The 10,252-nt window shown below is 39.8% G+C and overlaps 1 non-coding gene and 1 pseudogene across 1 annotated transcript; one reads left to right on the plus strand and one right to left on the minus strand.

Moving 5' to 3' along the window:
- Positions 1-2,336: 2,336 nt before the first annotated feature.
- On the plus strand, positions 2,337-5,140 carry LOC129674147 (eukaryotic translation initiation factor 5-like; annotated as a pseudogene).
- Positions 5,141-6,971: 1,831 nt separating this feature from the next.
- On the minus strand, positions 6,972-7,054 carry Trnal-uaa (transfer RNA leucine (anticodon UAA)). Its single transcript has one exon. It is a non-coding gene; the product is annotated as a tRNA-Leu (tRNA).
- Positions 7,055-10,252: the final 3,198 nt, after the last annotated feature.

A 10,252-nucleotide genomic window follows, 5' to 3' on the forward strand; every position in this document is an offset into this window, starting at 1 on the left:
AAGATATGCCAAATGGGAACACTGAGAGATTGCCTCTTTCATTGTATGGAGCTTATGAGACATGTGATTTTTCTACAATTATCAGTATTTTCAATGTTCATTTTTTTACTCAGTTTGCCAAAATAATAAGGGCAAAGAGCAAAAAAAAAAAAAATCAAATGATTTTATAAAGTCTGCTCTTCCAGACAAAGATGGCATGACTGCCCAAACAGAGCTCTTGGCTGTCAGGCAGCGCCTACAGTGCCACCACACATTAGTGCAGAATGCTCTTGATCGGCTGATGTATGAAAGTCTGGAGTTGGCATACAAAAGGCACTGTGGAGTGTCGATGTATAATGCATGAAAATGCTGGCTGCTCAGAAGCTGAGAATCTGAAAGTCAGGGACAGCCTGTATGTATATGAACAAAGAAGAGAGAGAGAGAGATACAGCAAATCCTGGCTGCCTGGGTCCTGTGTATGCTGGGGCAGGCTTTAGAGTGCAAGGACTGTGAGTCCTTCATGGTGAATAGAGCGGGCATGGGATTGAGCCACAATCACAATGCATGCCTATCATGGGCCTGGCAAAACCACGATGTGCTCAGGAAAGACGGATGCATACAGTGCCACAGAGTGTGGGGAAGAGACGGAGGCATCAGCTCCTGCACTTAGTACAGATAACACTGCCCAGGTTTCCATGAGGTTTATTTTGCAAATCATCAGGTGGTTTTTGTTTTTGAAATGGAATATGTTAGTTACTTTTTTAGTTTTGGAACACAGTACCTGACAAACAGTTCCTTAAGGCATGAAATCTTTATTCAGGTTAGTTGTAGATTTTTCTCCTGGCTGAAAAGACGCAGAGGAAGGAGGCACTGGTGTCATTGCCTGACAGAGAAGCCAGGAGGCAAAGTGCAGCGAATCCCAGTGTTCAGCTCTCTGTATCATTTCTAGTCCTTCCAGGAGTCCTCTCACCTCAATTTACCTGCTATAGAAAACCCTTTCCCGATAGACCCCAAGATTGGCTTCCATGACGGTTCTGTAAAGTTGACAATAAAGATTATCAATCCATCATATGGAGAGATTGTCACCATCTAAAAACTCAGGAAGAGAAAGTTCAAAAACCCAGATTTTTATCTTCACACTAAAAGAACAATACTGGATCTTTGTTTTGGGGAGTGATGTTGGCTGTTCCAGACCAGCTGCTACTCTTTCTTTTAAGGATTCTCCTCCTAGATGTTCTTTTGACTTTTTGGAAAACTGTGATCTTTGAATAACATGCTTGGCCCTAGTAGCATCTGAAATATGTGAGAAAATAAATGATGGGAGAAATTAACTTAAATTGTCATCATAAATTGGGTATTACCTCAGCTTTTGGTTGGTAGCAATGTGGATTGGGAAGCCATAGGAAGATGACTGGATTGGTGTTCTTGGGAGAGGGAAGGAATCTGGGTATATGTTTAAAACTTCTGAATCAGAGTGGTTAGTAACACACCTATTATCTTGTATATAGTAGAGGCAAACAAGAGAAGCATCAATTAGTTATATTTACCTCCAGTGTAAAAATACACATACAATATTTTTCTACTTATAGAAAACCAAAGATATGACAAAATTCAAGCAACATATGCTTTCATAAAGCCATTTGTATATTTGTGTGAGTGTATGCTCATTTAAGTGTTGTTTCATGATCCTGGGTTCACAAGCAAAGTCACAACATGATAATAGCTATCTGCTCTATCATTCTCTTCTTATGCCTTTAGAGCAGGTCTTTTCCTGAACGTGGGATTCATATTTGCTTGGCTCAATGAAGGCCAACAAGCTGCAGAACTCATTTAGGCTTTTTGCCCATCACAGCTGGCTTTACACGTATTTATAGGATTCCAAGATTGTTACATGAGCATTGGGTCCTAAACTCCAGTCTTCATTATTGCAAAGCAAGCATTCTTAATCAGAGGGCTAGGTCTCCAACCCAATGTATGTTATTTATTATAAACCTGTGAAAATAAAAATAAAAAAGTGGCAAATGAGTTTGAAATGAATTTACATGGGAGAGTGCAAAGGTTGATAATGGTCCCTTTCGCAGTTGTGTGATAAGTATATAAGCATCCCTTGAAAACATGTGTACTTGCAGTCAGAGTGAAAACATTCCAAAGAGCTGTTGCACATACAGTGGTACCTGTATTGGGGAAACAGCATACAACCAAGAAGCTTACAGCATCAGTGGTGAAAATTTTTTCATGTCAGGGACCCAGAACTCTTGCAATCATTTATGTCATCCCTTCTACTCCAGACAGAAGATCCCAAAGAGTTGCAATCAAAGATCTTTTAATCTTATTGATAAAGTCAATAATAAGCCAAAATGTCTGTCAGTGTCAAGCGCAACATGTCAGATCAGTTCTATCACTACAAGATACCCTGTTTGATTGCTAAGTTTGAGGGCAAAAGAAATGGAATCAAGACAGTTATAGTCAATATGGTTGACATTGCAAAGTGCTTACTCAGCCTCCAATGTAACCCACCAAATATTTTGGTTGTGAGCTGGGAGCACAGACCTAGTTTGATGTTCAGAATAACTGTTACATTGTCAATGGATCTCATGCAGTGAATAAGCTGCAAGACATGTTAAAAAATTGTTTCTCACCAACAGCACAGGCTCTAAGAGCAACAATCAATAAATGGGACCTTATGAAACTGAAAAGCTTCTGAAAAACAAAGGACACTGTCATCAAAACAAAACGACTGCCTACAGATTGGGAAAGAATCTTCACCAAACCTTTATCTGACAGAGGGCTAATATCCAGTATATATAAAGAACTAAAGAAGCTGTAAAGCAGCAAACCAAGTAATCTACTTAAAAAATGGGGAACAAAGCTAAACAAAGAACTCTCTGTAGAGGAATATCAAATGGCAGAGAAACACTTAAAGAAATGCTCAACCTCATTAGCCATCAGGAAAATGCAAATCAAAACGACCCTGAGATTTCACCTTACACCCATCAGAATGGCCAAGATGAAAAACTCAAGTGACAACACATGCTGGAGAGGCTGTGGAGAAAGGGGAACCCTCCTCCACTGCTGGTGGGAATGTAAACTTGTACAATCACTCTGGAAATCAATCTGGCACTTTCTCAGACAATTAGAAATAGTGCTTCCTCAAGATCCATCTATACCACTCCTAGGCATATATCCAAAAGACACTCAAGTACACAATAAGGACATTTGCTCAACCATGTTTGTAGCAGCTTTATTTGTAATAGCCAGGAACTGGAAACAGTCCAGATGCCCCTCAACTGAAGAATGGATGCAGAAATTGTGGTACATCTACACAATGGAATATTACTCAGCAATGGAAAATAAGGAAATCATGAAATTGGCAGGTAAATGGTGGGACCTGAAAAGGATCATCCTGAGTGAGCTGTCCCAGAAGCAGAAAGACACACACGGTATATACTCACTCATATAGACATGTAATATAGGATGAACCTACTGAAATCTATACGTCTAGTCTAAAGAAACTAATCAAGAGAGAAGACCCTGACTAAAATGCTCAATCTTCATCCCGAAAGGCAAAGAGGAAAGACATCAGAGGAGGAAGAAAACACGAAACAGGCAGGGAATTTTCCACAGAGGGCCTCTAAAAGGCTCTGCCCTGCGGACTATCAAAACAGACGCTGAGACTTTATGGCCAGCTGTTGGGCAGTGTGCATGGAATCTTATGTAAGAAGTGGGAAATAGTAAAATCTGGAGAGGACAGAAACTCCACAGGGAGAGCAACAGAACCAGAAATTTGAACACAGGGGTCTTCCCAGGGACTCATACTCCAACCAAGTACCATGCATGGAGATAACTTAGAACCCCTGCACAGATGTAGCCCATGGCAGTTTAGTGTCCAAGTGGATTCCATAATAATGGGAAGAGGGACTGCCTCTGACATAATCTGATTGGCTTGCTCTTTGATCACCTCCCCCTGAGTGGGGAGCAGCCTTACCAGCCACAGAAGATGACAATGCGGCCACTCCTGATGAGATCTGATAGACTAAGATCAGAAGGAAGGAGAGGAGGACCTCCCCTATCAGTGGCTTGGGGAGGGGCATGTGTGAAGAAAGGGGAGGGAGAGTGGGTTCAGTAGGGGAGGAGGGAAGGGATTATGGGGGGATACAAAGTCAATATAAAGTGTAACTAATAAAAAAATTAAAAAAAATGGTTCTCTGTCTTGAGTGTGAGAATCCTGAAACAGATCTGCAGGTCAATTCAAAGAAGCAAACAATAGGCAATTCCTGTAAAGCCTGTGGGTATGGACACATGCTTAACACGCATTGTAAACTCTGTGCATTCATTCTCAAAAACCCACCTGAGAATAGTGTTAGTGGTACAGGAAAAAAGAAAAGTAGAAAGTGCAAGGACAAGGAAAATGGTTCTGAATCCAGTGATGAGACACCACCACAAATGAAATTATTCGTCCTCCACATGTTGTGGAAGAGGAGGAGGGTGATGGTCGGGGGAGGGTACACCAGTGACCACGCAATAGCTCTGACACGCGATGATTTGGAAAGAACTGTAGAAGAGCATGTCAACATCTTGTTTGATTTTGCTAAGAAAAAGAAAGAACAAGGTATTTTTGATTTATCTGATAAAGAAATTGTGGCTGAGGCAGAAAGACTGGATGTAGAAGCCATGGGTCCTCTTGTTTTGACTGAAGTTCTTGTTAATGAGAAGATAAAAGAGCAAATCAAGAAATACAGGCGCCATTTCCTAAGGTTTTGTCAAAACAACAAAAAGGTGCAGGAGTGTGTGGTCAGGAGTGTGTGGTGGCAATGCTTCAAATTCAGCTGCTCTCCAAGATTCCATGTATCTGGAAGGAGATTTGTGATGCAGACCTTTTAGAAGAGAACATCATCAGCTGGTCAAAAAAGGCCTCTAAGAAATATGTCTCAAAAGAACTTGACAAAAACATTGTGTCAAAGCAGAACCATTTATTAAATGGTTGAAGGAAGCAGAGGAAGAATCTTCTTGTGGTGAGGAAGAAGATTAAGATGAAGATATTGAGGTTTTTGATAGATATTTAAAGACTGCCAATGTACCAAAAGTTGAAACTGTGAAGTCTGACAACAAAGATGATGACACTGATTCAAAAGCCTGGATGCAACTTAGCCTAACAGTATAAGGCTGCACAATTTTCTCCATTATCAGCCAGAAGCAAAACATATATGTGCAAGAAAAGTAATGGCTTAACATCATGCTACACTTGATAACTAAAAAAGCTATTACTGTGAATGGTCTATAATGAAGCCCAATGAGGCATACAGGGAATGCATACTTAACAGTGAGCAGTTGTTTGCTTATTTATAGCATGTTTCCTTTGGAAAAACTAGTGGTAGACACATTTGATCATATTTATACAGTTACAAAAAAATAAAGATTTGATTTTGGTCATTCTTCAGATTTTGGCCTCTGAATGGCTTATACTGAAGTAATTGGCTACTTTTAGAATGTTACACCATTTAAAGTAAGAACCTTGAGAATGGTAGATTGTTAGGTGATGAAGCTTGCAGATGAAAACAATTGTAATGACCTTCCTCAGCCATTAAGAAATAAAGTATTCTAAAAGTTGTATCTCTAGTCCTAATCACTTTAGATCTGCAACTGATAATTCTTGTCATCCTAAGGAAGATGATTAAATGATAGTGTAATTTCCTCATGAGTAATAAAAATGACCTGCTTGCCCCATGCTTTTTAAGAATAAGTTTTAAAACTTGGAGTTGTGGTTTTTCCTTTTGTGTACACACAACCCGAATTGTAGTCTTTGGAGTCATCCTCATTGCATATTGGACAAGCCAAGGAAATAGTGGCTCAGTGGGGCTGATGGAAGACCCAGAAATAAACCCACACAAGTATGGATATTTGATTTTTGGCAAAGAAGGCAAAACCATTCAATGGAAAAAAGACAGCATCTTCAACAAATGGTGCTGGTCCAACTGGATGTCTACATGCAGAAAAATGAAAATAGATCCATATTTATCACCTTGCACAAAACTAAAGTCCAAGTGGATCAAAGAACTCAACATAAAACCAGACACACTAAATCGGTCAGAAGAAAAAGTGGGGAAGAGCCTGGAACTCATTGGCACAGGTGACAACTTCCTGAACAGAACACCAACAGCACAGGCTCTAAGATGAACAATCAATAAATGAGACCCCATGAAACTGAAACGCTTCTGTAAAGCAAAAGATACTGTTGTCAGAACAAAACAACAGCCTACAGACTGGGAAAGGATCTTCATCAACCCTTTAACTGACAGAGGGCTGATATCCAGAATATATAAAGAACTAAAGAAGTTAAAAAGCAACAAATCCAGGAGATAGTAAGACCTGGAGAGGACAGGAACTCCACAAGGTCAAATATATTTGGGCACAGGGTCTTTTATGAGACTGTTTCTCCAACCAAGGACCATGTAAGGATATAACCTAGAACCTCTGCTCAGATGTAGCCCATAGTAGTTCAGTATCCAAGTGGGTTTCCTAGTAAGGGGAACAGGGACTATTTCTGACATGAAATCAATGGTGGGCTCTTTGACCACCCCCCCCACCCGAGGGAGGAACAGCCCTGCTAGGCCACAGAGGAGGACTTTGTAGCCAGTCCTGAAGATACCTGATAAACCAGGGTCAGATGAAAGGGGAGGAGGTCCTCCCCTATCAGTGGACTTGGAAAGGGTCAGGGAGGAGATGATGGAAGAAGGGTGGGTTTGGGAGGGAATGAGGGAGCAAGATACAGCTAGGATACAATAAACTGTAATGAATATTAAAAAGATTGTAAAAAGATTTTTATTTTATTTATTATATGTATTGTTCAGCCTGTACACCAGAAGAGGGCACTAGATCTCATTATAGATGGTAATGAGCCGCCATATGGTTACTGGGAATTGAACTTAGGACCTTTGGAAGAGCAACCAGTACTCTTAACCTCTGAGCTATGTCTCCAGCCCTAAAAGTATATTTACCAAAAGTGGGGTTCAAACCCATGCAGATATAAATCCATTGGATCTTAAGTCCAACACCTTAACCATTAAGCCATTCTGGTACTTCAGGTAAATTCATAAAAAAAAATTAGTTTTTGTGTGCATGTTTAGTGGTTGCTTTGTACTGAGAGAAAAGCTTTGAGGTGTGATGAAATCGTAAACTCTGATTCTATTTGGGAGAAACAGGAGAAAAGGTGCACTTAATTTCTAGGTAGAACAGCATTATTTTCAAGTTTTACCCATAAATTATAATTTCAAGATGTTTAGACATACTATATCTTGTGTTTGCTATGTTTTCCCTCCCCCAATATTATGGTTTATTCTTTAATGCTTTTTAATTTGGATAAAATAACTTGTACATTAGATTTTGATTGCTCTCTTGCCAAAATATGTGCTACAGTGTTTCAAGCTTGATTCCCTCCCCAATTGTCTTATTTAAAGAGAGAGTTAAAATCATAAAAAAAGGTGTACTTGAATATCGCCTACATTTTATAAGTATTTCCCAGAATATCTTCTGTTTACAACTTCTAAAGCAGTGTGATTAATGAATAAAATTTTGGTAAACTTACCATGCTCCAGTGGATGATCACACACTAAGGGAGATATGAGTATATATTTGATAGGTGGGGATGGATCTTAGAAAACTGAAGAGCAGAGCAGTTGGTGAAGGTGATCTTTTTAAGGGGGAAAAAGACTTTAAAAACAAAACAAATCCATGGCAGTTACATGCAGTAGAATGCTGAAGAACATTTTCCCTTTAGAATGAGTGTTGCTATTATGGTTGGCTTTAAAACTAAAACACACTAAAGTTTTAGTTTTGACACAACTTGGATTATTTATTTATTTATTTATTTATTTATTTATTTATTTATTTATTTATTTTGAAATAAATTAGTTTATTCACTTTGTATCCCTCCCTCATCCCCTGCCAGTCCCACCCTCCCTCCAGGTGTCTCCTTCCATGCCCCTCCCCTAGTCGATTGGTAGGGGAGGTCCTCCTCCCCTTCCATCTGACCCTAACTTATCAGGTCTCATCAGGACTGGCTGCATTGTTTTTCTCTGTGGCCTGGTAAAGCTGCTCTCCCATCAGGGAGAGATGACCACTGAATTCATGTCAGAGACAGTCCCTGTTCCCATTACTAGAAAACCCACTGGGAAAATGAACTGCCTTGGGCTACATCTGTGCAGAGGTTCTAGGTTATCTCCATACATGGTCCTTGCTTGGAGTATCAGTCTTTTTTTTTAATTTTTATGTTTTCTTATCAGTTACATTTTATTAACTCTGTATCCCAGCTGAATCCCGCACCCTTATTACCTCCCACTCCCACCCTCCCTCCCTGCTCTCCACCCTGCCCCTTCCAGAGTCCACTGATAGGGGGTGACCTCCTCCCCATTCATCTGATCCTGTTTTATCAGGTATCTTCAGGACTGGCTGCAAAGTCCTCCTCTGTGACCTAACAAGACTGCTCCTCCTGTTGAGAGGTCAAAGAGCCAGCCATTGAGTTCCTGTTAGAAATAGTCCTTGTTCTCCTTACTATGGGAAACCAATTGGTACTGAGCTACCACAGGCTACATCCGAGCAGAGGTTCTAGGTTATATCCATACATGGTCCTTGGTTGAATGTCAGTCTCAGAAAAGACCCTGTGCCCAGATATATTTGGTCCTTGTGGAGCTCCTATCTTTTCCACATCATACTAACTCCCCTTCTTTCATATGATTCCCTGTACTCTGCCAAAGTTTTGGTCATGAGTCTTTGTATCTACTTGAAAACACTGCTAGGTAGAGTCTTTCAGATGCCTTCAGCAGACTCCTGTCATACGTTCACTGCACATCCCATCTGTCTTTCTAAATGAGGATTGATCATCTTACCCCATGTCCTCTCTCTTGATTATCTTTTTTATGTGTATAGATTTCATTATGTTTATCATATCGTATAGGTCTATATAAGCGAGTATATACCGTGTTTGTTTTTCTCCTTCTGGGATATTTCACTCAGAATGATCTTTTCTAGATCCCACCATTTGCCTGTAAATTTCATGATTTCCTCCTTTTTGATTGCTGAGTAGTATTCCATTGTGTAAAAATACCAAAATTTCTGTACACATTCCTCCGTTGATGGACATCTGAGTTGTTTCAAGGTTCTGGCTATTACAAATAGAGCTGCTATAAACATGGTTGAGCAAGTATCCCTTTTGTGTACTTGAGCAAAGTTTGGGTATATACCTAGCAGTGCTATAGCTGGGTCTTGAGGAAGCACTATTCCTAATTGTCTGAGAAAGCACCAGATAGATTTCCAAAGTTGTTGAACCAGTTTACATTCCCACCAGCAGTGGAGGAGGGTTCCCTTTTTTCCACAACCTCTCCAGCATGTGTTGTCACTTGAGTTTTTCATCTTGGCCATTCTGATGGGTGTGAGATGAAATCTCAGGGTCATTTTGATATGCATTTTCCTGATGGCTAATGAGGTTGAGCATTTCTTTAAGTGTTTCTCTGCCATTTGATATTCCTCTACAGAGATTTCTCTGTTTAGCTCTGTTCCCCACTTTTTTAATTCGATTACTTGGTTTGCTGATTTTGAGCTTCTTTAGTTCTTTGTATATACTGGATATTAATCCTCTGTCAGATAAAGGTTTGGTGAAGATTCTTTCCCAATCTGTAGGCAGTCGTTTTGTTTTGATGACAGTGTCTTTTGCTTTTCAGAAGCTTTTCAGTTTCATGAGGTCCCATTTATTGATTGTTGCTCTTAGAGCCTGTGGTGTTGGTGTTCTGTTCAGGAAGTTGTCTCCTGTGCCAAAGAGTTCTAGGCTGTTCCCCACTTTTTTTTCTAACAGATTTAGAGCATTTGGTTTTATGATGAGGTCTTTGATCCACTTGGACTTTAGTTTTGTGCAGGGTGATAAATATGGATTTATTTTCATTTTTCTGCATGTAGACATCCAGTTGGACCAGCACTATTTGTTGAAGATGCTGTCTTTTTTCCATTGAATGGATTTGGCTGCTTTGTCAAAAATTGAGTATTCATAGGTGTATGGGTTTATTTCTGGGTTTTCTATTCGGTTTCATTGATCCTCCTTTTTGTTTTTATGCCAATTCCATGCAGTTTTTATTACTATTGCTCTGTAGTACAGCTTGAGATCGGGGATGGAGATACCTCCAGATGATCTCTTTTTGCACAGGATTGTTTTGGAGATTCTGGGTTTTTTGTTTCTCCATATGAAGCTGAGAATCTTTTTTTCAATGTCTGTAAAGAATTGAGTTGG

Source organism: Psammomys obesus, unplaced genomic scaffold (assembly GCF_907164565.1).
Source record: "Psammomys obesus unplaced genomic scaffold, mPsaObe1.curated_primary_1811, whole genome shotgun sequence".
Lineage (NCBI taxonomy): Eukaryota > Metazoa > Chordata > Mammalia > Rodentia > Muridae > Psammomys > Psammomys obesus.